At 47.3% G+C, this 12,122-nt stretch overlaps 1 pseudogene; it reads right to left on the bottom strand.

The window, feature by feature from the left end:
• Window positions 1-344: 344 nt before the first annotated feature.
• On the bottom strand, window positions 345-6,693 carry LOC132586461 (heterogeneous nuclear ribonucleoprotein A3-like; annotated as a pseudogene).
• Between the last annotated feature and the right edge of the window lie 5,429 nt (window positions 6,694-12,122).

Genomic DNA, 12,122 nt, shown 5'->3' with positions numbered 1-12,122 from the left:
TGCCTAAGAACCCACTCATGCGTTCCCAACAGTTTTTAAGCGGGAAAAGGCGGAAGCAGCTTGGCGCTTTCACACAGTCAAGTTGCCTTGCATCCGTCCTGCTGTTTCCAGACGCCATCTGGGCAACTGGATGTCGGCTCAGAAATTTCCTACCACTTTGGAAGTGGTAACTTTTCGAGCCGGCCTGCAGAGGCTGGAGGATGGGGTGATTACAGGACGGGGAGGGGCAGCAGATGTTGGTGTGTGGAAGGATTTTTTGGGTTGATTTCAAAGTCATCTCTGAGTCAGCCCAAAGTGCCGGTCTGTAATCAGTCATACAGTTAGGTGGCTAACCATCACAAGCTCTACGGATTTCTCTGACCAGTAGCAGTCTGCATTTCTTGCTTGCAAAGGGCTTTTTTCGTTTCACAATGATGTCCATTTATAGTGTGGTACCTCTACAAAACAATTTTGTCAACTGCATCACAATCATCAAATGACACATTTCTTTGCGCTCTGTCTGTTTTCCATTTCTTTAATGGTTTTGATCTTTCCATATTTTTCAAAATATTCCCTTACGTTCTTCCATGTTTTTAGTTCCCCCTAGGGTGCGGTCACACGTACCATTAGTGACGACACAGCTCCGTCTGGCTGACGGATTAAATGTGTTCGTTCAGACATCCACATCTGGCAATCGAGCGTCATCCGGGGTCATTCCGACTCGCTGCGGATCAGTGCCGTGTTAATTTGACAGCACATAAAGTTCGGCCCTTTTTCAAAACAGCGGCACAAGATCGGCTTTTTGTTGTTTGGACAGCTCACGCGCGATACTGCCTCTCACCTTTTTTTTAAAAAAAAAAAGCCCCAGCAGATATGCGCATTGCCAGATCATCCGGGAATCTGAGGTGACGCTTCTGCTTCTCCAATCAACACAGGATCGGAGGGGGGGGAAACGTTATCCCACTATTCAGAACAGGAAAAAATTCTTTTTTTTCAATGTGGAGGATTTCAAGATATCATTGTCACTGCCAATTTCTAGGAAAATAATTCCTGGCAGTTCCGTGGTTTGGATCAGCAACATTAATTCTGGAAACTTTCGCCTTTCCCCCCTGCCTCTGAAGAAAGTTTTGATTTCCCAGCTCCAAACAGTTGGGCGCATGTTCAATGGACCCCCTCCCCTCCCAGAAATCACCATCTGATTACGCATGCTCCAAGAAAGGAGCGTGATAGTATTGGATGTCTGATCGCGCACAACAGAATGAATCGCATTCTTGTATGCTCGTCTGAACTGCCCTGCATCGAATCAATATTCAGCAGTTCAGATTTGAGCGCTACACACATGCTTTTAATGGTACGTGTGACCGCACCCCTACAAATATTTTCTTCCCTGTTAAGTGGGCACCAGGCTTCACAGAATTTCCCCTAGAAATTGCTCTCTTCAGTCCCACCACCATCCATCTTATGTGGTTGAGCTGCCATTGCACTGTTTACCTCCTCCAGGCAAGAACTGGTCACAAAACCAAACCCGTGGGAATATTTTGTCTGTGGATCCCTCACCACCAAATAGTAAGTGAGAGTGCTCCATCTTTCAAAATGCTCCGAAGAGTCTCAGAGTGGCTCACAATCTCCTTTCCCTTCCTCCCCCACAACAGACACCCTGTGAGGTGGGTGGGGCTGGAGAGGGCTCTCACAGCAGCTGCCCTTTCAAGGACAACCTCTGCCAGGGCTATGGCTGACCCAAGGCCATGCTAGCAGGTGCAAGTGGAGGAGTGGGGAATCAAACCCGGTTCTCCCAGATAAGAGAGCTGTGGCTGACCCAAGGTCATTCCAGCAGGTGCAAGTGGAGGAGTGGGGAATCAAACCCGGTTTTCCCAGATAAGGGTCTGCACACTTAACCACTACACCAAACCGGCTCTCCTCATTCAACCTCATTCCATCCCAGCACTACATGATCTGCTGGACCTGGACAATAGGTCATGTCTGTGAGGCAGAATCTGCCATCTTAGTCTTTGTAATTTTAGATTTTGTATATTTTTAAACTGGTCTTTTACTGTTTTTATTGTTGACTGTTTGATGATGTAGTCCGCCCTGAGCCTGTTCTATGGGAAGAGCAGGCTAAAAATCGAATAAAATAAACAATCATCAGTAGTCTCAAAACTCAGGCCACCAGTTAACAGTTTCCACGAACTGAGGAGCAGCCAGAAGTGAAGGGAGGACCACCACAGCAACAGCCTCCTAGTTCTACAGGACCTGTCATGCAAGTGTCATCAGGGGATCAGAAGGTACCTCTTCTGGCTGCTCCTCAGTCCATGGGGGGAGCTTCAGGTTTCCCCTTGGTGCCAATCACAATTGGTGCTGGGTCTCTGCCCACCGTATGCATCAGCCAGACGTTCTGCCCAGTCCAGCTTCTTTGAGGGTGGAAGGGCTGTTGTCTACGAGCGGGTGTCTGATGTGCTCAGGAATGAGAGCTAGGAACCGATCGATGCATATTAAAGCCTTAGCTTTAGCTAGCATCAGCTACTTCAGTTTGGTGTAGTGGTTAAATGTGCGGACTCTGATCTGGGAGAATTGGGTTTGACTCCCCACACGCTCCTGCTGATGTGACCTTGTGTCAGTCACAGTTTTTGAAAGAGCTCTCTCAGCCCCACTTGCCTCACAGGATGTCTGTTGTGGGGAGAGAAAGGGAAAGGAGATTGTAAGCCACCCTGAGTGAAGGATGGAGTATAAATCCACTCTCCTCCTTGTCAGCGTCTTTTTCGTCTTATCATAGGCCTTCCCCAGTCTACACAACTGTGGGTAGGACTTGGGTTCAGTTTTCACTTCCTTAAACTTCTTGTGGACTCCTTCTTTTGAAAACTCTACCCTCCCACACACTCTCTGAGCAGCTTGTTGTCTGACCTCTCTTCACCTTCCATCTGTCCAAACTCGACTCAGCTGCGGTCTCAACTTCTCCATTTATACTTTGGGGTGGGGGGGAGCTTGTAATCAATGCAAACTTACTCCAAGTTTTGCAGGAACACTTCAATGTCCTCCCCTTATTTTCATCTATCCCCTGGGGAGCAACCAGAAGTGAAGGGAGGACCACCACAGAAACAGCCTCCTAGTTCTACAGGTATTTCCATCTATCCCCTTGCACAGCAGCATCTAGAGGAAGCAGCTCCTTTTCAGTTTTTGCAAATACAATCTCATGTGCCAGCCTCATTTTCTCTTTTTCCAGATCTATCCTGGCTTCATTCTCTTTCTCCTTCCTCAGCATCCTTTCTCTTTCCAACTCTATCTTGGCTGCATTCTCTTTCTCTTACCTCAGCATCCTTTCTTTTTCTAGCTCTATCTTGACTGTGTTCTTTTATCTCTCTAACGCTACCTCAAGTATGGCCTTCTTGAGGTCTGCCTGTTTAAGTTGCAGTTGGAGACACAAGGCCATTCAGGGATGCCATTACTTGGGATGGGGTTTCAACTGAGACTATCCATAGACAACAGTAGTCCAGCAATCCAGGATGCAAGGCATTTCACAAGGAAATGCAAATGAAGGCTCCTGGAGAGCAGACCAGGATTGCTGGGCGCCTGCCTGTTGGCACACTTTCCCAAACTGTATATAGATTGTCATTGTGGCCTGTTGCTTGTGACTGTTTCTTGCAAATATAGTGTTCTTGTTTGACTCAGAGCTGGCTGAATTCACTTTACTACATATGCCATCAGGACCTCGAGACTTTTCTGTTTTTGATTTCTACAATAGGTCTAGATTAGAATGTCATCTCAATTCAGCTCAGTTCTTTGGACTCCGTTCCTAAAAATAGTGGCTGTGGCATGGGTACTTGCCCCACACTTTCCACAGTGAACACAGAAGCAAAAAATTAATGGAGCTTCTCTGCCATCTCCCCACCTTCCTTTAGCAATCCCTTTAGTCCTTGTTCATCCAAAGGCCCAGCTGCTTCTCTGGCTGGTTTCCTGCTCCAGATATATCTAAATAGATGTTTGTTGTTTGTCTTGATGCTTTTAGTAACCAGCTCCTCAAAATCTTTTTCTGCATGACTAATTATTTCTTTTGCTAGAGTCTATGGTCCTTAAGTTCAGTTCATTGGAACTTCAGTTTATATTCATAGGAACTTTTTAAAAGAAGAAGAAGAAGATATTGGATTTATATCCCGCCCTCCACTCCGAAGAGTCTCAGAGTGGTTCACAATCTCCTTTACCTTCCTCCCCCACAACAGACACCCTGTGAGGTGGGTGGGGCTGGAGAGGGCTATCACAGCAGCTGCCCTTTCAGGGACAATCTCTGCCAGAGCTATGGCTGACCCAAGGCCATGCTAGCAGGTGCAAGTGGAGGAGTGGGGAATCAAACCCGGTTCTCCCAGATAAGAGTCCGCACACTTAACCACTACACCAAACTGGCTCTAAAAGAAGCCACTTTACTTTTTTATAGTTTCCTTGACTTGCATTTTTAACCATGCAGCCATTCTTGTAGACTTGGCCGTGCCTTTCCTAACCCATGGAATGTTTTCTTCTGGGCTTCAATTAGTGTGGTTATAAATAGCTTCCAAGCATCCTCTAGCTTTATATGGGGTCTGTTTTGCTTTGTTTTTTCCAGAAAAGAGTCAGGAAAAGCAAAAGAAAACTAAACATAACCAGAAGTAGTTACACTCTTAGCCTAAAAACACATTTAATCTTGCCTTTCTACTATTTTCCTCTTTGGTTTTATCTTCACAGCAACTCTGAAAAGTAGGTTCAGTGGTTAGACCATGACTAGACCAGATCACTCAGTAAGAATCATGTTAGTGAATATTGGGGCCCAGGTTTTCATGGTTTCTAATCCAGCACTCTAATTATTAAAGCACACTCAGCTCTCTCTCCTATCAGTTGGTTCCCCTTGAAAGGGGCCCAACATTACCAATATATAGGCTGCACTTTAAGGGAAAGGTGTTTTTTTTTCCAAGCCTAAGCAATGTCTAAGAGAACAAAACACCAGAGTTGATCTGCAGGTGAGTTCTTATGCTGTTTGCAATATGAGCAGTTCCTGGCAAAAACTCAAAGCATTTTGGGAGTTGGTCATTCTTTAAAGCGCACACATGTTCAAAGATACACGGGTGAGTTTCTTTTTCTGCACCATTCTGGAGCAAAACTAGATTTTCTGCTTGCTACAAAAAGTGGCCAATGAAAGCAGCAGAGCGGCAGCACCCTGTTTTGGGGTGTGTCAGCTGTTAAACTAACTGGCATCAATATACTGACCTGGGAAACTCAATGAAGTGGAATGCACCTCTGAATGTGTGCAAAATACTTTGACACCCAGAAAAAAAATATTCAGTTGCAAAAGAGATTCGGCTTCCTGTCTCCATCCTCCTGCATGAACCCCAAGGATGCGAATCAGTGGTTCAGAATGGGGGTGGGGGAACCCCTTATCTCGAAGAGATCTCAAAGTGCTTTCTCGGTTTTCATGTGTTTCATGGGAAATGCTGCATGGGTTCATTTATGTGTCACGGCAGAGTAAATAAATGTCACAGCTGAGTAAATGCAGACATCCTGTTTTAATGGGGGAGGGACCCATTTGCAGCCGCAAAAGGACCATCCCATATAACTGAGCCGTAGCTTTTTATTTAAGGGTTGAATATGAAAATCCCAAAGTGGATATTTTATAAAAGAATGCCTGCAACAGATAGTGGGTCCAATCCCACATTTCACCCACCCCTTTCCTGCCCGACTTGTACCACACTAAGCAAGCATGTCCTGGCATTATTACAAACCAGGGTTATGGCTGTCCCATCTGATTCTGCACACTGGCCCCAACAAATCCATGTGCTGATTTCTAGTAATCAGTATGTTCTGAAGACTCAGTTGAATTCTTCTATGGCTTAGTACCCACCTGCTGGGGAGTCTGTGATGACTGGTCTTTTAATATATGTCTGACTGACAGACAGAAAACAGCTGTTGAATCTTTTCATCACAGTATTGCCGGGACCATGGAGAAGCTGCTAAACCAAAACAAAGATAAAACTCTCCGGGCGTTTTCGTACTGACCTTACGCCGGAGCGACGTCCCTCTTCACCGTGCAGCGTCTGCGCGGATTTCGCACTAATTGCTCCGCAGAACCCGGAAGAGCCGCAAAGTCCCGAGGCTTTTGCGTCGCAAATGTAAACTGGTTTTTGGCGGTTTACATTTGCAACGCAAAAGCCGCGGGACTTTGCAGCTCTTCCGGGTTCTGCGGAGCAATTAGTGCGAAATCCGCGCAGACGCTGCGCGGTGAAGAGGGACGTCGCTCCGGCGTAAGGTCAGTGCGAAAACGCCCTCCGTGTTAAAACACAATTCTGACTGTGCAATGATTATATAGTATCAAAATACAAAAAGAGTATCATCGACACAAAACATATCAGTCATGCAGAAAGTTAAAACCTTATTAGTTCCACAATGCTACCACTGTCCTTATATGGCACAAAGCCACTATAATGTATTTCAGTGCTATATTTGAGAAAAGGCCCAACAGAGAACTGACCCCGCTTAGCAAGCCATTTCAGATCTCTAATCCTTCTTCTGGGGACCAATCTTGTATATTATGTGTGACGTTCAAGATCCAGTAGTGGCAAAAATTATGCAATCATCATCCACGTCAATCCAGAATTCCTAGCTTTCTCTAATTGTCGTGCATAATAGCAGGAACACCATATTCCTTGTCAGCAAAAATTGTTCTTTTTTCCCATCTTTCACCTACCTGACCACAGCCATCATTGGCCCAGGCTGCAATCACACATACTAAATAATGCAGTTTCAATCCACTTTCAATGCACTTTCCAACTGGATTTTACTGTGTGAACTGGTAAAAGTGCATTATTGTGTGTGTGTGTGATTGCAGCCCTAGAGTGGCTTTTTCAAGATCACTATCACCCTTGTGCTCTGAGTTGTGAACAGTGCTGTTATGTATTGACATAAGATGTGTACCGCATGGCGATCCCTACAGAAGGCGACCCCAGGGTCCCCGGATGTAGCTCGCCATACGCCCCGCCCACCAAGATCTGTGGCGGGAAGTTTGGACTGATCAGGATTGGCCTGGTCAAACGAGGGGGCAGTTCCGGGCGATGTATATAAGCGGGACCCGGCCGGCGTGTTCACTCTCTTGTAATGTGCTCTTAATAAAGAATGTTGCCTTCAAACCATCTCGGTTCTCAGTACATTACAAGTGCCATAGCCAGGATTTTTCATTTGATGGAGCACATTTTTTGTGGGGCACCAATTATGCTTACGCTTAGACTTTGGGAGCCCCCTCCAGCCAGTTCCCACCAGGAGTCTGGCATCCTTACACACACACCCCCGCGCAGACATTGAGAGTATTAATCATTAATTTTAGTGGATCTCCTGGTCCCACCCGGAGTCTGACATCTCCCTCCCCCCAAGCAGAAATTTTGATTCCCCACCCCACCCCCAGCCAGGCCCCACTTGCAGTCTGGTATCCCCCACCCAAACACATTCCAGGGGATCCCTCCACCCAACCAGGTGTCATAACTGGCAGAACGTCAAACAGAGTCCAAACTTGTTACAAAGTATAGCCGTTTATTTGAGAACTACAGAGCTGAAGCTACAAGATAACACTGATGCCTAGGCCTGGCATCCAGTTACATTTTATGTGGTTAGGACAGCAACAATAAAACCATCTTTCACACGGGGTACAGACAAGTGTCTCATTCTCAGGGATCGTTATCAGAAGGGAGGATGCATTCCCGCTGTGAAGGCCTATTCGGCCTGGCTTCAAACGGCCATCTGCAGATGTTGACCAGAGGTTATCTGTTACCCTCCAAGGATCACAGGGTGTTTGAAATGCAAAGCATTTGGGTGTTAGTTGCAGAGGCAAAGCGTTATGTGTTAAGGGGAGCCTGCAATATGGAGTCGGTGTGGCTCACAGCATACATGAAAGTTACAAGTTCTGACACCAGGGATTATTCGACTGGCCCTGGTTTGGGATTCCAAACTGGGAATCTGCAGGGGCAGCATGGGACTCACGATGGGTTTGGACTGGAGGGGGTTCTGGTTTGCTGGCTGGAGAGGCAGGCAAGACAAAGCGGACAGAGCAGCAGCATTGGATTGGAGGACATTTTGGACATGGGGCTTGGCTTGCTGAGAGTGTAACATTAGGACTGGAGGGCAGCCTGCAGGCCGGGGCACTTCAAAACAGCCATGGCAGCGGTGGGGGGGTGTAATGGCCGTGGTGAGCAATGCACTAGAAGTAAAGTTAAAAATAGAAGTGGGGGCGATGGGGAACTGTGCTTGATGGGGCCCTGTAAATGGAGGTAAAGTGGTGGTTTGGAGCCCCTCCCCCTGCTTCAGAGTAATCAGAAAGCGGGGGGGGGGGAGAAATGTCTGCTGGAGACTCCATTATTCCCTATGGAGACCAATTCCCATAGGGTATAGTGGAGAATTGATCCGTGGATACCTGGGGCTCTGGGGGAGCTGTTTTTCGAGGTAGAGGCATAGCATCCAGTGCCTCTCCCCAAAATATCCTCCATGTTTCAAAAAGATTGGACTAAGGGGTCCAATTCTATGAACCCCAAAAGAAGGTGCCCCTATCCATTATTTCCAGTGGAGGGAATGCATTTAAAAGGTGTGCCTTTAAAAGTGATGGCCAGAACTCCCTTTGAAGTTCCATTATGCTTATCACACCCTTGCTCCTGGCTCCACCCCTAACGTCTCCTGGCCCCACCCCCAAAGTCTCCTGGCTCCACCCCCAAAGTTCCCAGATATTTCTTCAATTGGACTTGGCAACCCTACCAAGGAGTGGGGCCTATAAACGTAGGATTGCCAATCCCCAGGTGGGGGCAGGGGATCCCCCGGTTTGGAGGCCCTCCCCCCGCTTCAGGGTCATCAGAAAGTGGGGGGAGGGGAGGGAAATGTCTGCTGGGAACTCTCTTATTCCCTATGGAGATTTATTCCCATAGAAAATCATGGAGAATTGATCTGCGGGTATCTGGGGCTCTGGGGGGGGGGCTGTGTTTTGGGGTAGAGGCACCAAATTTTCAGTATAGCATCTAGTGCCTCTCCCCAAAATACCCCCCAAGTTTTAAAAAGATTGGACCAGGGGGTCCAATTCTATGAACCCCAAAAGTAGGTGCCCCTATCCTTCATTATTTCCTATGGAAGGAAGGCATTGAAAAGGTGTGCCATCCCTTTCAATGTGATGGCCAGAACTCGCTCTGGAGTTCAATGATGCTTGTCACAGCCTTGATCTTGGTTCCACCCCTAATGTCTCCTGGCTCCACCCCCAAAGTCTCCTGGCTCCACCCCCAAAGTCCCCAGATATTTCTTGAATTGGATTTGGCAACCCTAGACCAACAACATTTTATTCCGGGTATACTTTGGTGTGTAAGCACACGTTCTCGTGTGAGTGGCTGGGTAGGTTCTTCTGCCAAGCACAATGTGCACTGTGGAAATTCTTTTGGCTTATCCTGAAAAATTGTGTTAAAAAAAAAAAGATTGGATTTCTTTGTTCCTATCTGGGATTCATTTTCCTTCAAAAAGACCCTGATTAGTAATTAGGATCACTTGGATTGGTCCTTATATCTTGGAGAGTAGAGTGATTTCAGATGCCAAATGATAATAGCACACATTGGTAATGAGATAGGAAAACTAGTTCTCCAGTCCAGGAGAATGTGTTGTCCTGAGCTTTGTTATCAGTTGCAATCCAGCAATCTGTCTTTCTAATCTCTCTTTGAAAAGCTTTTGTTTTAACAATTTATTAATAACATATGGTTACAATATTTAATTATCTCTTTTCTATCTTTGAAATTCTTTTGTAAGAGCTTTGCTACTCTCATTACCAATGCAGCTACTCTTAGGTCAGCAACTGAATGTTATAGTTTCTAATGTTAGACTTATGCCCATTTATTCTTTGCATCCTTCTGGATGGAATCTTCCTGGATGGAACTGAGACCTAGATTTCCTATCTCATTACCAATGCTGGAGGATGCTTCCGTCCTCGACCCCCTGCAGTCCGGCTTTCGCCCGGGCCATGGGACGGAGACGGTGTTGGTTGCCCTGGTAGATGACCTCCAACAGCATCTGGATCGGGGCGGCTCGGCAGTACTGATGTTGTTGCACCTATCGGCCGCGTTCGATACGGTCGACCAGCGGCTGCTGACCTGCTGCCTCACTGACGCGGGGATTCAGGGGTTGGCCCTACAATGGCTTTCCTCTTTCCTTGAAGGTCGGGGACAAAGGGTCGCGATTGGGGGGGAACTATCCCGGAGGCGCACGCTTGATTGCGGAGTGCTCCAAGGGGTGGTTCTTTCCCCAATGTTATTTAACATCTATATGCGTCCCCTTGCCCAGATTGCCCGAAGGTACGGGCTGGGTTGTCACCAGTATGCTGATGACACCCAGCTCTATCTGCTTATGGACGGCCGGCTGGCCTGCGCCCCAGAAAATCTGGACCGGGCGTTACAGGCCGTGGCTGAGTGGCTCAGACTGAGCGGGCTGAGGCTGAATCCGGCAAAGACAGAGGTCCTCTACTTGGGTCGTCGGGGTCCGGGGGGGGGGGGGAAATCCCCCTGCCAGTTTTTGATGGTGCGCTGTTGATAGCGGTGGACAGGGTCAGGAGCTTGGGGGTACTATTGGAGCCTTCCTTAAAGATGGAGGCTCAAATAGCAGCCATTGCCAAGTCCGCTTTTTTTCATCTTAGGCGGGCAAGGCAGTTGGCCCCTTTCCTGGAGCATGACGATCTAGCATCAGTGATCCATGCTACGGTCACCTCGAGGCTGGACTACTGTAATGCCCTCTACATGGGGCTGCCCCTGTGCCGAACCCAGAAGTTGCAGTTAGTGCAGCATGCCACGGCCCGGCTGTTATTGGGACTCCCAAGACGGGAGCACATTCGGCCGGGGCTCCAGGTTCTGCACTGGCTGCCAATAACATACCGAGTCCGGTACAAGGTGCTGGTTATTACCTTTAAAGCCCTATATGGCCTAGGACCTGCCTACCTGAAGGACCGTCTCTCCCCACATGTTCCCCAGAGAGTGCTGAGATCGGGAACCCAAAATCTTCTTGTTATCCCCAGGCCAAAGGAAGCCCGCCTGCAATCTACCAGGGATAGGGCTTTCTCTGTAATGGCCCCTTCCTGGTGGAACCAGCTGCCGCAAGAGGTGAGGGCCCTGCGGGACCTTGCTCAGTTCCGCAGGGCCTGTAAGACAACCCTCTTCCGGCTGGCCTACAACTAACTGGCACAGGAAATTAAGTGTAGCTCTATCAGATTTCTGCTTTGTTTTAATGTTTTTATATTTTAAATGTTTTAATTGTGTAAATGCCTAAACTTAATATTGTTATGTTGGATCCCATGTGTTGTGAGCCGCCCTGAGCCACCTTGGTGGGAAGGGCCGGGATATAAATCATAAATAAAGTAAAGTAAAAGTAAAGTATCTCCACGCCTACTACTGCTCTGCATATCACACTTAATCCAATCAAGCCTGCTATTGCCATTCACCTGGCATTGTCATTTGATGTCAAAAATCACCTTTATAAAGTTTATGTCTCTGGTTATAGCTTAACATGGCCCAACCTGTCAAAGTGACATTGAGGTCAGATGCGGCCCTGTAACAAATGAGTTTGACAACTCTGCTCTATGAAGTTGCCATAAATTGGTTGCCACTTGATGGCACTTTTCGCCACCAGGAGAAACAACACAAAAGGCAGTTTTTGTCAACTAGGAAGACTTTATTTTATGAAATAAACCAACCATGCAGCACCCCAGCTTTGGGGGAGTAGAGAAGGCAGCAGAGCTTTAAGAGGTATTGTTTTTATCTTGCATCCTTTCCATTCAGTCTTGAACCATTTTCCACAGTTCACCAGAGGGGTCATCTTCCCAGACTGCACAACTCAACGGTGGGATTTCCAGAATGGCCACTGTTCATTTCTCCAAATGCTTCTGGAGCGAGGTGAGGACATACAGCAGTCCTTCTCAGGAGACACAGAACAGGGTCACTTCAGGTGGTCCATTAAGGATGGCAGATTTTTGACTCATCATGGACACAATCCTTTTTCGATGTTCTTCTGTGCAAGCCCCACAGCAATAAGCAGGCGCACTCTCTGTCTGGTTGGGGGTTATGATAAAAAAAAAAATACTTGGGGAGATGCCATCTGGCTTTTCTGCCTCGGACATCAAAACGTCGTGATGA

This window comes from Heteronotia binoei, chromosome 17 (assembly GCF_032191835.1).
Source record: "Heteronotia binoei isolate CCM8104 ecotype False Entrance Well chromosome 17, APGP_CSIRO_Hbin_v1, whole genome shotgun sequence".
Classification (NCBI taxonomy): Eukaryota; Metazoa; Chordata; class Lepidosauria; order Squamata; family Gekkonidae; genus Heteronotia; species Heteronotia binoei.
This window is presented reverse-complemented; position numbering and strand designations above follow the sequence as displayed.